The sequence below is a fragment of the Mastomys coucha genome, unplaced genomic scaffold (assembly GCF_008632895.1).
Source record: "Mastomys coucha isolate ucsf_1 unplaced genomic scaffold, UCSF_Mcou_1 pScaffold16, whole genome shotgun sequence".
In the NCBI taxonomy this organism is placed as follows: domain Eukaryota; kingdom Metazoa; phylum Chordata; class Mammalia; order Rodentia; family Muridae; genus Mastomys; species Mastomys coucha.
This window is the reverse complement of record NW_022196898.1, coordinates 43,132,766-43,144,962: the sequence shown is the minus strand read 5'-3', so window position 1 is coordinate 43,144,962 and position 12,197 is coordinate 43,132,766. Positions and strand designations below refer to the sequence as shown.

General features: G+C 43.3%; 1 protein-coding gene and 1 long non-coding RNA gene across 3 annotated transcripts in view; one reads left to right on the top strand and one right to left on the bottom strand.

Moving 5' to 3' along the window:
- The window catches only part of Arnt (aryl hydrocarbon receptor nuclear translocator), an 82,287-nt gene extending 71,492 nt beyond the window's left edge, over positions 1–10,795 (bottom strand). The window contains exons 1-3 of one of the 2 annotated variants that reach the window (XM_031374822.1): positions 10,642–10,795; positions 8,018–8,113; positions 7,683–7,770 (exon numbers count right to left, since the gene is read on the bottom strand). The gene's annotated coding sequence lies outside the window, so the exon portion shown is untranslated. The remainder of the gene's footprint in view (positions 1–7,682; positions 7,771–8,017; positions 8,114–10,641) is intronic. The other variant, XM_031374823.1, reaches the window with a different exon arrangement.
- Positions 10,796–10,877: 82 nt separating this feature from the next.
- The window catches only part of LOC116094180, a 10,666-nt gene continuing 9,346 nt past the window's right edge, over positions 10,878–12,197 (top strand). The window contains exon 1 of the long non-coding RNA XR_004119988.1: positions 10,878–11,011. This is a non-coding gene — a long non-coding RNA (uncharacterized LOC116094180). The remainder of the gene's footprint in view (positions 11,012–12,197) is intronic.

Sequence of the window (12,197 nt, the reverse complement as noted above, 5' to 3'; positions counted from 1 at the left end):
TTCTTGCCTGAAGCCTATTACTTTTTCCAAGTGGAAAATCAGACTGCTGCCTGAGCTTACTTCCTTGTCCTGGCACAATGTCAAATTCCTGCCAAGTTTCTAGAAGCAGCCCCAAAAGCTCTCCACACTTGCTTTAGCAGAACATCTCTCTCCTGCTTCTGTTTCAGCAAAATGTACCTTTAGAGTCTGCCTTAGCCTTTCACTTGTGTCCATTTCAGCTAAACGTTCCTTCACATGTTTGCCCAGCAAAAAACCATCCAACCAACTTTCCAAAGAACCCTTAAGTTTCTACTTCATGCTTCACTTCTTTTTTTATTTTCCTTTCTCTCTGGATCATGAAGAGTTAAGGAATTCCTAGCCTCTTGTCTGGCCAATGAGGGGCCTCTGAGTCAAAGTAAAGAGCACAAGTAACTAAGTTTCTTTTCTTTCTTTCTTTTTTTTTTTTTTTTCTTTTTGGTTTTTCGAGACAGGGTTTCTCTGTGTAGCCCTGGCTGTCCTGGAACTCACTCTGTAGACCAGGCTGGCCTTGAACTCAGAAATCTGCCTGCCTCTGCCTCCCAAGTGCTGGAACTAAAGGCGTGTGCCACCACTGCACAGCTCCTAAATTTCTTTTCTTAATCCTTGTGCTATCAGCGGGAGTTAATTACCAGAAGCCATCAGCTTTTAGCCCTAGAATAGCAAGAGAGAGTTAAAGAGCCAAGAGTCATCAGCTTTTTGACCCCTGCCCATTCCCTACCTCGTACCTTGCTGCTTTCCTCAGTCTACCTGGATGCTGAGCTGAATCTCAGCAGGTCCTGGGACCCCAACCCAGGTCTTCTGCAAGAGCAACAGGGCTTAAATGACCACTGAGCCATCTCTCCAGCTCTAATTGGAGCGATTATTTTTATCAAATTAAAAAAGATATTATTTTTTATCAAAAATAACTGAGTTCATTTTAGGAATATGGAAAATACAAATAAACAAAAATAATTCCTAATTCTACCACTGAGATGGTATGGTCTGTCTCTCCATGAGTTTTTATGGTCACCTGTGTAATACAAAGGGACTCTTGTATTTCTCAGATATTCTATATTGCTTTGTAACCTCTCTCATTTTGTATCCTAGCAGAAGCTCATTTTTTAAATAAATAAGGATTGTTCTCTTATTAAAAGCCAGAGAATTAGACATTGGTTCCAGATATAATAAACATCAAGATAAGAAGAGATATAACTAAACCCACTAACTGCAAGAGCTTCAAAGTAGGAAGGCAGCTCAGAAATGTGAACAAATCACTAATAAAAAGTTAGATTGCCATAGTAACATCAGATAAAGCAGAAACTAAGGCAAACTCCATTACATAAAGGTAATGATGGTTTCAATTAGCCTTCCAAGGCGTCGCTGTGTACTTGTTTCTCATACTCCCCTCCTTATCTGTTTCACCCACTTCTATCAACATAACTTCATTGCTTAAACATCTACTGTGTGCATCCCCTTAAGCCCCTAAGCATCCCCAGTCAGTCTTTCCTTAAAAGTTTCTTTTAGGGACTGGTGAGATGGCTCAGCGGTTAAGAGCACTGGCTGCTCTTACAAAGGTCCTGAGTTCAAATCCCAGCAACCACATGGTGGCTCACAACCACCCGTAATGAGATCTGAAGACAGCTACAATGTACTTACATATAATAATAAATAAATCTTTAAAAAAAAAAAGGTTTTTTAAATTTTTTTCTTTTTTCTCCTTTTGTGGTTCTTCCTCTTCTTGATTTGCTCAAGCTTTGGCTCTTCCTCAAGGCTTGGTTCAGAGACCTCCATTTTCTGCATTTCCTTCCTTTGATGGGGTTTCATCTTGTGTGTGTTTCTCTTGCCTCCTTCTTTGCTTCCTTCTGCCTATTCATCTTTGAATGCAGTTACTTCCAGTACAGAACTAGTCTGTTGCTTTCTCCACTGTTTTAACACTGAACATTGCAAAAAAACAATCTTGCAGATTGCAGGATTCAAGCAATCTCTCTTTTCCTTACCCTGGCCTCACACAAGACCACATGCAGAGATGAAGGAAGCTGGTTCCCAGATGGAAACCCCATGTGCCTGTCCTCAAGCCTGTGGAAGCCAGAAGAGTGTCAGATCCTCTGAAACTAGAGCTATACACAGTGCTGAGCTGCTATGTGTGTTTTGAAAACCAAATCCAGATCCTATGCAAGAGCAGCAAGTGCTCTTGAACACTCAGTCACCGTTTAAGCCCCAAAGTGTGTTTCTTTAAGGGAAAGTGGGTCTTATAGGTAAGAAGCAACATGGGGCGTAATAACTTATGCACATAATATCAACAACACTTTGGAAATGAAGACAGGAGAATAAATGGTTCGACATTAGCCTTGACTCCCTAGTGAGTTTGAGGCCAGCCTGGGGATGAGAGAGGAAAGATCAAAAGTTTAAAACCCGCTACATGAGACAGTCTCAAAGAAGTATAAAAGAAGGAGGAGGAAGAGGAAGAAGAAGAGGAGGAAGAAGGGAAAAGAAAAAGAAAGGAAGGAAAAAGAGAGAGGAGATTTAGAAATGATGTAGATTTCCATTCCTAGAAAATGGCAATTTCATGACTTACTCAAACAGTGGACATATTCTTCATCTATTTTTAGAAAGATAATGAAAGATGGTAAAGATATGGTTTAGTTGGTGTGGTACCTGCCAAGTAAAAGAGAAGGCCCTAGCTCAATCTCCTCACTTGTTTAACAAAACAATACAAAGGAGTGGAAGCTGGGGAGATGGCTCAGTCTCCCCAGAAGCATGAAAACCTGGGTCCAGGCACCAGAACCCAAGATAAAACACACCAAGCCTATCTTTGTAATCCAAGGACTAGCAAGGTGGGGACAGGGACATCTTTGGAGTTTGCTGGACAGCCAGCTTAGCCTAGTTGTTAAGATCAGACAGTAAGAGCCTCTATCGTAAAGAAGGTAGATGATGCTCTGAGAATAACACCAAAGGTTGTCTTCTGGCCTACACATACTACACACTTACACATACTACATACTACATACACAGTACAACAAATATACATTCACACAAATAATGTGTTCATATGCATGTATAAACAGATCCCACGAGGTTACATTTTCTATGGACATGGAATTATGTTGACAATACATTATTTGGCTGGAGGTGTAGCTCACTCAGTTGGTAGAGTGCTTGCCTAGTACATTTGAACCATGGGATCTATCCCCGTGCTTCATAAAACTCAGCAGTATGGTAGTCCATGCATGTAATCCCAACACTTGGAAAGGGGAGACAGGAAGATGGTGTATGGGTCAGGAGTTCAAGGTCTAGTCAGGGATACATGAAATCATTTCATTTAAAGAAATAAGATTAAATAATTTTTTAAAGGTGGCAGGCTGGGGAAATGGATCAGTGGGTAAAGTCCTTGTCCCATGAGCTTGAAGGCCTGAGTTTGTATATCTAGAAGCACTGTGTACTGGTTTGAATGAGAATGGCCCCCCATAAACTCTGTCCTGGAACTCATCTATTTGAAAATGTGGTCCCTAGTTAGTAGGTTGTTTGGGGAAGGATTGGGAGATGAGCTGCCAGGTGGACACTGGAAGCTGAACCTGGGTCCTCTGGGAAAGTAAAAAGCACTCTTAACCACAGAGCCATCTCGCTAGCCCCTCTTTTCTCTATTAACTGAGATGTTTTGCCTTCATGTCACACTTACAGAAAGCACTCTTTAGCACTGAGGTCTAGCTTAAGAGTAAACCCTTGCCCTGCATGTGAAAATTCCTGAGTTTGAATTTCAAAACTGTAAGAAGCAGGGTGGGGAACATTCCTAAAATATTATAAGGGAACCGTTCTCTACCATGAAGGGAAGAGGCCTTTGGCTCCCAGCACGAACCACACCGCTGCAGTCAAAATCCTTTATAATCTTTCAGTGTGGTGGCACATGCCTGTGGTCCCAGCACTTGGAGAGCTGAGACAGGAGGATAACTGAGTCTCAGCTGAAAGCCAGGCAAGACCCAACCACTCTCATCCCATCCCAACCCCAACCCTGAAAGAAAAAAAAAAAAATCACTACTCATCTTTGAGAAACCCACAGACAAGCTCTCTTTATGTCTTACTTTCTTCCAAGAGTCTCTCTTTCTCCTAACCCTCCTGCTTGTGTCTATATTAAGATAGCATAATAAAAATCTCAAACTCTGCAGAAAGAAAGAAAGAAAGACAGGAAGAGAGAGCAGGAAAGCACTTTGTGGTTTTGCTCAGCAACACTCAAGTTGCCAGCCTGATCAGCCTTGGGCTTTGAGGCCAGTATTGCATAAACTAAGGAATGCGGGAACGGAGCATAAGGAGAAAGCTCCTGCACACGTGCAAGTGCACACCGGACATGCTGGGGAAGGATGCTCCACACCACCCCAACCCAGTAGGGAGGAATCAGATGCCATCACACCACTCGAATGGCGTGCACCTGAATATGTATGGATTGTTTACCTCTGAGATTTTCCATTTAGCAGTTTTGGATCATGGTTGACTGAAGCCTAAGGAACTAAAAACACCAGAGAGTGAAACATGGCCCAGCGAGACGGCTCCATGGGTAAAAAGGCACACACATATGCACACACACTAAATAAATAAATGTAGTGATTTTTTTCAAAAGGGAAGCATGGTGACTCAGTGGATAAGGACTCTTCTAGCCAAGTCTGATGGCCTGAATATGATGTTCAGGACTATACTGAGATCGTTACAAAGAGACAGTAGTTATCCTCCATATATATGGATAACAGCATTCATGCATACTCAAGACTCTTATGTAAAATGGCATGATGTTTGCATATTCCTGTGTACAACCTCTTGTATGCACTACTTTTTGCGTATATGTATTTGCATATGTGTTCATGTGATAGTAGTCAGCATTATCTATAAGTTTACTTTAGCTGTCACAACAAACAACCTTAGTGGGCTATATACAGGCACAGAAATGTGTTCTCTTTTTTTAAAAAATATCTATTATATATTTATTATTGTAAGTACACTGTAGCTGTCTTCAGACACACCAGAAGAAGGCGTCCGATCTCATTACAAGTGGTTGTGAGCCACCATGTGGTTGCTGAGATTTGAACTCATGAACCTTCAGAAGAGCAATCCGTGCTCTTACCCACTGAGCCATCTCACCAGCCCCAGAACAGAAATGTACAGCCTTAACCTCTGAGCCATTTCTTCAATCCCAATGCCATGTGTTCTCTCTCTCTCTCTCTCTCTCTCTCTCTCTCTCTCTCTCTCTCTCTCTCTCTCTCTCTCTTTCTCTCTCTCTTTCTCTCTCTCTTTCTCTCTCTCTCTCTCTCTCTCCCTTCCTCCCCCCCTTCCATTCTTTCTCTCTTTTTTGGTTTGAGACATTGTTTCTCCGTGTAGCCCTGGCTGTTTTGGAACTCACTCTGCAGAACAGGCTAACTACAAACTTACATAGATCCACCTGCCTCTGCCTCCTGAGTGCTAGAACTAAAGCCGCGCACCACCATGCGGAGTTTCCAAATCCGTGATTTGTAATATCAGAAAAGATCATTAGTATTTTCTCAGAGGGAGCTCTAGAGATGACTCAGTGGTTAAGGGCACCCAGGTTCTGTCCCCAATACCCACATGGTACCTCAGAGCTGGTTGTGACTCTAGCTTCAGAGGGTCTGATGCCATCTTCTGACCCCCAAGGATTCCTGAACACATGTGGTGCACACACATACACTTAGGTAATTTTTTGAAGATATTGCAGACCAGACTATGATACAAGCACTTGACCATCTAGAGTTTATTTTCCAACACAAAATAAGTTTCACTACTCATCACACAGGAAAAATGACTAACAAACACATTATTGAAAACATTTCAAACCACATCCAAGTGTTGCAACAGAGTTGGTAAATTCTTTCCAGAGCTTAAGGCAACTGAGCCCAACTCTACTTCCTCTCAAGTTGAAGCATTCAGCTTTTGAGGTGCCTCTGTTTCTTCATGTGGGGGCCTAGACTCGTCTCACCCTCCCTGGGACATTCTTACACTACAACCCACATCCCCACCCTCACTCCCTGACATTCGTCAAGCTATGTCCTATCTTCAACTCTTTCATCCTAACAGCCAAGCATTTTCTTATTTTATTAAAACTCACTACAGCCTACTCCTAAGGACTTAAGTTTCTTAAAATCTATCACTGCCTCTTGCAAAATCTGTCAGATGTCAGACTCCAACTCAAAGTATTGTAACATCCCTTTTCCTACCCATCAGGCTAGAGGTTCCCTTCCTGGAACTGACTGGCAACTTGACTTTACCGACATGCCCACCGCCAAACATGCCAAGTACCTCTTGGTCTTGGTGGACACCTTCTCAGGGTGGGTGGAGGCATTCTCCACTACCAACAAGAGGGCTCAGACAATTCTGATCTTCTCCTCCGAGTGATCATCTCTTGATTTGGTATCCCAGCCCCCCTCCAGTCAGACAATAGTCCTGAATTCACCTCCCAAATTTCTCAAACTCTATCTGCAGCCCTAGACATCCCCTGGCATTTCACATTCCTTACTACCCTCAGTCTTCAGGTAAGGTAGAAGGATCTAACCGCTCCCTGCTCCTTAAAAACCACTCTTGTCAAGCTGTCACAGGAACTTCACCTCGATTGGGTAAAACCCCTACCTCTGGCTCTTTTCAGGCTATGAGCTCTCCCCAAACGACTTCTCCTTACCTCACTCTTTGAACTCATGGACGGGAATCCAGTCCTAACTTTTGGTCTTTCACCAAATGCTCTTCCTTCCCTGATCACCTACTCACCCCATTACTTTGGCATCTCCATTCTCTCCTTTGGAACTTAGCTGACCACCATCTACCAAGGCCACATGCTGTCGGCTGCCCACTGCCTGTCAACATTAGAGACCAAGTTCTTCTCTTCCATCCAGATAATCAGCCCTCATCTCTCTCCTAAATGGCCTGGCCCTTTCAAGGTAATTCTCATGACTCCTATAGCTGCTAAACTGGAGGAACTCTCTCATTGGCTCCACCTGTCTCACCTTAAACCTTTCACCCCTCCACCACAAAATGACTCCTCTTTGCCTTTAATCCCAGCACTTGGGAGGCAGAGGCAGGCAGATTTCTGAGTTTGAGGCCAGCCTGGTGTACAGAGTGAGTTCCAGGACAGCCAAGGCTACACAGAAAAACCCTGTCATGAAAAAACAAACAAACAAACAAAAAAGAAAATGAATAAAAATTAAATAAATTTTAAGCTAAGAATGGTGACATACAATTTTAATCTCAGCATTTGGGAAGCAGAGGCAGGTATCTCTATGTGAGTTCCAGGCCAGCCTGGTCTACATAGGGAGATCCAAGCCAGACTGGACTACATAGAGAACACCAGGCCAGCCAGAGCTATATATATATATAGTGAAACCTTGGTTCTAAATCAATAGATAAGATAGATTTCAAAAAAAAAAAAAAAAAAAATCCCAGCAGCCAACATCTCCTAGGTTCTTCTTCACTAAAGCTAAACTGAACAAATTGCTAAGTGAGGTTAATTCAGAGATCCGTTGTGTACCCCAAATTGATGGCTCCAGACCCATACTCCACTACCCATGGGTCATACATAGGAGGTATTGTCTGCACTATTAACCTTAGCTGCTGTTTTAGTCTTTGTTCTATTGTTGTGAAGAGACACCATGACCACAGCAACTCTTACAAAGGAAAGCATTTAATGTGGGCTTGCTTACAGTTTCAGAGGCTTGGTCCATTATCATCATGGTGGGGAGCTTGGTGGCAGACATGACAGCTTGGTGCTGGAGAAATAGCTGAGAAATCCTGTTGCACAGGCAAAGAGAGACAATGGGCCTGGCATGAACTTTTGAAACCTCAAAGCCCACTGCCAGTGACATGCCTCCTACAAGGCCACACCTCCTAGTCCTTCCATGAGGGCTGAGGACCAAGCATGCAAATATGACCCTATAGGGACCCTGCTTATTCAAACCACTACAGCTGCCCAGCTCTAGCAGAGTTACTTTACTGATCACAGCTCCGATTTGACCTAGTGGATCATTTTCCTACTCACCACGGAGTGTCGGGAAACTTGATTCTGTTTTAGCTGAAGTATTCATGAACCTTCTGCAGGGCAAAAGGGACCCAGCAAACAAACCTCTCTGTTTTCCTAGAAGGGAATGTGAAAGAGAGAGAGGCTGCCAAGAGAAGAGGACTGGCCTAGCAACAGACAACAAACCCGGCCTCTGATGTCCCAAAGGTAAGCACTGCCGGTGTCGCCTTTGCTGGGGAAATTCCCAGTAATTCTGAGTTAGGCAGCGCCTCCCATAAGCTTGAAAATATGGGAGGAACCTCTAGAGGAAGTCAAGAACTTTGTTTTAGAAACAGAAACTTTCATCTGAGGGAGGATGATCTTCTTGGCTGTGGCCTCTTTTGGATTTAAGGACATGCCAGAAGAAACTTTTTCATTATCTCTAGACAATATGTTGCATGCCTGTATTCTCGCACTCAAAGCTGAAGTAGCAGGATTGCTTTGGGTGTGGGGCCAATCTGGGCTACACAAATATGCTAGACCAGTTGGGACTATATAGTGCAACCCTGTCTCAAAATACAAACCCAAAGTTTTCATGATTATTTCTCCACCACCTCTCACCTCTCCCTGAGGGTTATTACAGCCAGGAGAGAAAAGCAGGATCTTTCTTGTTTGGATTGCCCCACCCCACCTGTCAAGGAGTGGTGAGCTATTGCAGATAGGGAGGACAAAGGGATCTGGGAAGAAAACACAGGAAGAAGTGGTTGATCTTTCTGAAGGCTGACTTTGCATGAGATCTTAAATATAGCAGGACCGAAGTCAACATTTTTCTTTGTTAAAAATTTACTTATTTATTTTATATATATGAGTACACACTGTAGCTGTACAGATGGTTGTGAGCCTTCGTCTGGTTGTTGGGAATTGACTTTAGGACCTCGGCTCGCTCTGGTCAACCCCACTCACTCAGTCCCTGCTTGTTCCAGCCCAAAGATTTATTTATTATTATAAGTGAGTACACTGTAGCTGTCTTCAGACACACCAGGGCCAGGAGTGGGGCACGCCTTTAATCCTAGCAGGCAGAGGTGGGTAGATTTCTGAGTTCGAGGCCAACCTGGTCTACAGAGTGAGTTCCAGGACAGCCAGGGCTATATACAGAGAAACCCTGTCTCGAAAAACCAGGGAAAAGAGTCTACAATAGAACCTCTCTTGGGGGAAAAAAAAATTGACTGGGCCACCACTTTTCTTTCTTTCTTTCTTTCTTTCTTTCTTTATTATTTTATTTTATTTTATTTTATTTTATTTTATTTTTTGAGGCGGAATTTCCTTTTGTAAGTCTCAGGCTAGCCACAAACTCTAGTTGAACCTCCCACCTCTGCTTCCTGATGCTGGACTGCAGGTGTGAACCTGCGTCCCCTTCAAGAAAAACTACTTTTGCCTGGTTTGGTAACTCACACTTGGAATTCAAGCATTCCAGAGACTAGAGTAGGATTCCTGGAAATAGGAGGCCAGCCTGTACTGTATAGTGAATTCAAGGCCAGCAAAAAGATATATAGCAAAGCCCTGATTTAATTTTTTAAAAAAGTTGTTTTTGTTAGGCCTTAGGCAGTCCAAATAACAGACGCATTTCTGTCAGATAAAAGGCAGCATTCCCCGGGGAACTTGTGAAACTGGTTCCCATCCGCCAAAAGGCATAATTTTTCTTACCTCTGGCAGATGGAACACATGGCTGTCTGTGGCACCTATCAGCATATCATGGCTGGTCTCCAGGCTTCCTCAGTATCACAAATACCTGTTACCTGTTTCAATGTCCACAGCAGCATCTTAGCCCTTCCCTCCTCTGGTCTCCATCTCTTGCTATCTTGCTCTCTCCACTAATCACTCCCACTCTCCCTCTCTCGTGGCTAGCCCTGGCCATGTCTGGTCTGCTGGCCATGATCAGTCTACTTTTTTCTTTCTTCACTCTAGACTCTTCCAGATGCCTCTGCCTATCCTTGATCTCATATCTATAATAAAAGCTTGAACCATGTCCTAGAGTAGCCCTGTCCCAGTTTCTTTACTGTGCATAAAGTTTTCATTTTGTCTTATCTTGAGATAGGCTGTTACACTGTAGCGCATACTGGCCTGGAACTTGTATTGTAAAACTCACTCCTTCCTCTGCCTTTGGAATGCTTGATTAAAGACATGGCCACTCAAGTCTGGCTTCCAACAATTTGTTGACTTTTTATTTTTCACTTGAAAATGTATTTAGATCTGAATGTGGTGGCTCACACGTGCAATCTTAGAATTTAGCTGGCTGAGATAGGTATACAAGTTCGAGGCCAGCCTGGACTACAAGGTAAGTTCTAGTGTGATAGCTTTTCTCAAAATAGCAACAGCAAAAATATTTATTTAGCGGGTGCCTTTAATCCCAGCACTTGGGAGGCAGAGGCAGGTGGATTTCTGAGTTTAAGGCCAGCCTGGTCTACAGAGTGTGTTCCAGGACAACCAGGGCTACCCAGAGAAACCCTGTCTCGAAAAACCAAAATTAAAAAAAAAAATATTTAATTTTGTACCTAAATACGTTAGGTCTTATAAAACCTACATCTCTGCACATGAAAATAAGAGCTGGGGATATTGTTATTTTTCCTTTTAGGGAGAGAAGAAAGAAAGTCATGAGCCTCACTCACAGCTCTGAGCGAGAAGTCTTAGTGGGTAAATGAGAAGGTCTTTGACTCTGGGTCCAAGAATTCCAGGGTGAGGAGAAGGCAGATGGAGGGGATCCTGTGCGTTCTGGTGTCTGAACTTTGCAGGGCTTCCATCCCTCTGTGTGTTTCCCTCAGTTCCACGACTCTGACCCTGCCTGATTCAGAATCTCTACTTGTGGCCCTTCTATGGTCTCTTCGTCACAATGCAAACATTCCACTGTCTCCAGTTCTTTTGGTCTCACTCACTGTCCTTTCAGTTAGCTTCCCTGAGGTGTTTTCAACTGCAGAGATCTTGCTCTTGGTAACTCCTAAATTCCAGTCCCACAAAATGGTGTATCTCCTAAGCATTTGAGTAAGTCCCTTTAATCTTGTTTGTTTGTTTGTTTGTTTGTTTTAAGACAGGGTGTCTCTGCCTTGAACTCACTATGAAGACCAGGCTCTTCCTCAAAGATCTACCTACCTCTTGTCTCCACATTGTTAGGATTAAAGGCAAGTGCCATCAGCCAGGAGGTAGCAGCTCATTCCTTTAATCCCAGCATTCGGAAGGTAGAGGAAGACAGATCTCTGTGAGTTCAAAGCCAACCTGGTGTAGAGTTAGTTAGTTCTAGGATAGCAGCTACCCAGAGAAGCCCTGTTTGGGGTGGGGTGCCTGGTGTAGAGTTAGTTCTAGGATAGCAGCTACCCAGAGAAGCACTGTTTGGGGCGGAAGGGGATGTGTGCCATCTGTAGCTACAGTTCTCGGGGATCTGGCTTCATTTTCAGACCTCCAGCTTGTTTGGTTTGGTTTGGTTTTTCCTAGACAGTTTCTCTGTCTAGGTTATCCTTGGTTATCCTGGAACTCACTCTGTAGACCAGGCTGGCCTTGAATTCACAGAGATCCACCTGCCTCTGCCTCCCAAGTGCTGGGATTGAAGGCCTGGGCCTCAGCTTGTGTTGGTTCATTTGAGACAAGGTCTGTCTCTTTATGTATTCCTGGATGTTCCAGAGCTCACTATGTAGACCAGGCTAACCTCGAACTCTCAGAGGTTCACCTGCCGTGGCTACCCCAAACTAAACTAGTTATTGTCATAGAAATATCAGCTATTTCTGAAATGAAGAGTTTATCTAATGGCAACCTAATATTTTTCTTTTAGCTTTATAAATTGTAGTCTCACAATGTTATCATTTATCAGCTCCTTATACCTTCCCATCCAGTATCATTTTGTGTTTTGGTTTGGTTTTAGAGGGGAAAGACATCTTCCAGTGCTTACATAGGGTGACGATCTTTTTGTTTTTTATGTATATGAGTACACTGTAGCTGTACTGTAGATGGTTGTGAGCCACCATGTGGTTGCTGGGATTTGAACTCAGGACCTTCGGAAGAGCAGTCAGTGCTCTTAACCACTGAGCCATCTCTCCAGCCCTAGGGTGAAGATCTTAATATGCTTTCATCTAGAAGTGGTCTGTAGGTTCCCACCTTAACTCATGTTTTCCGTGCAATGAATGAATTCACAGAAACTAAAGAACTGCATTTTCATTTTTTTTTTTTAATTTTCAGT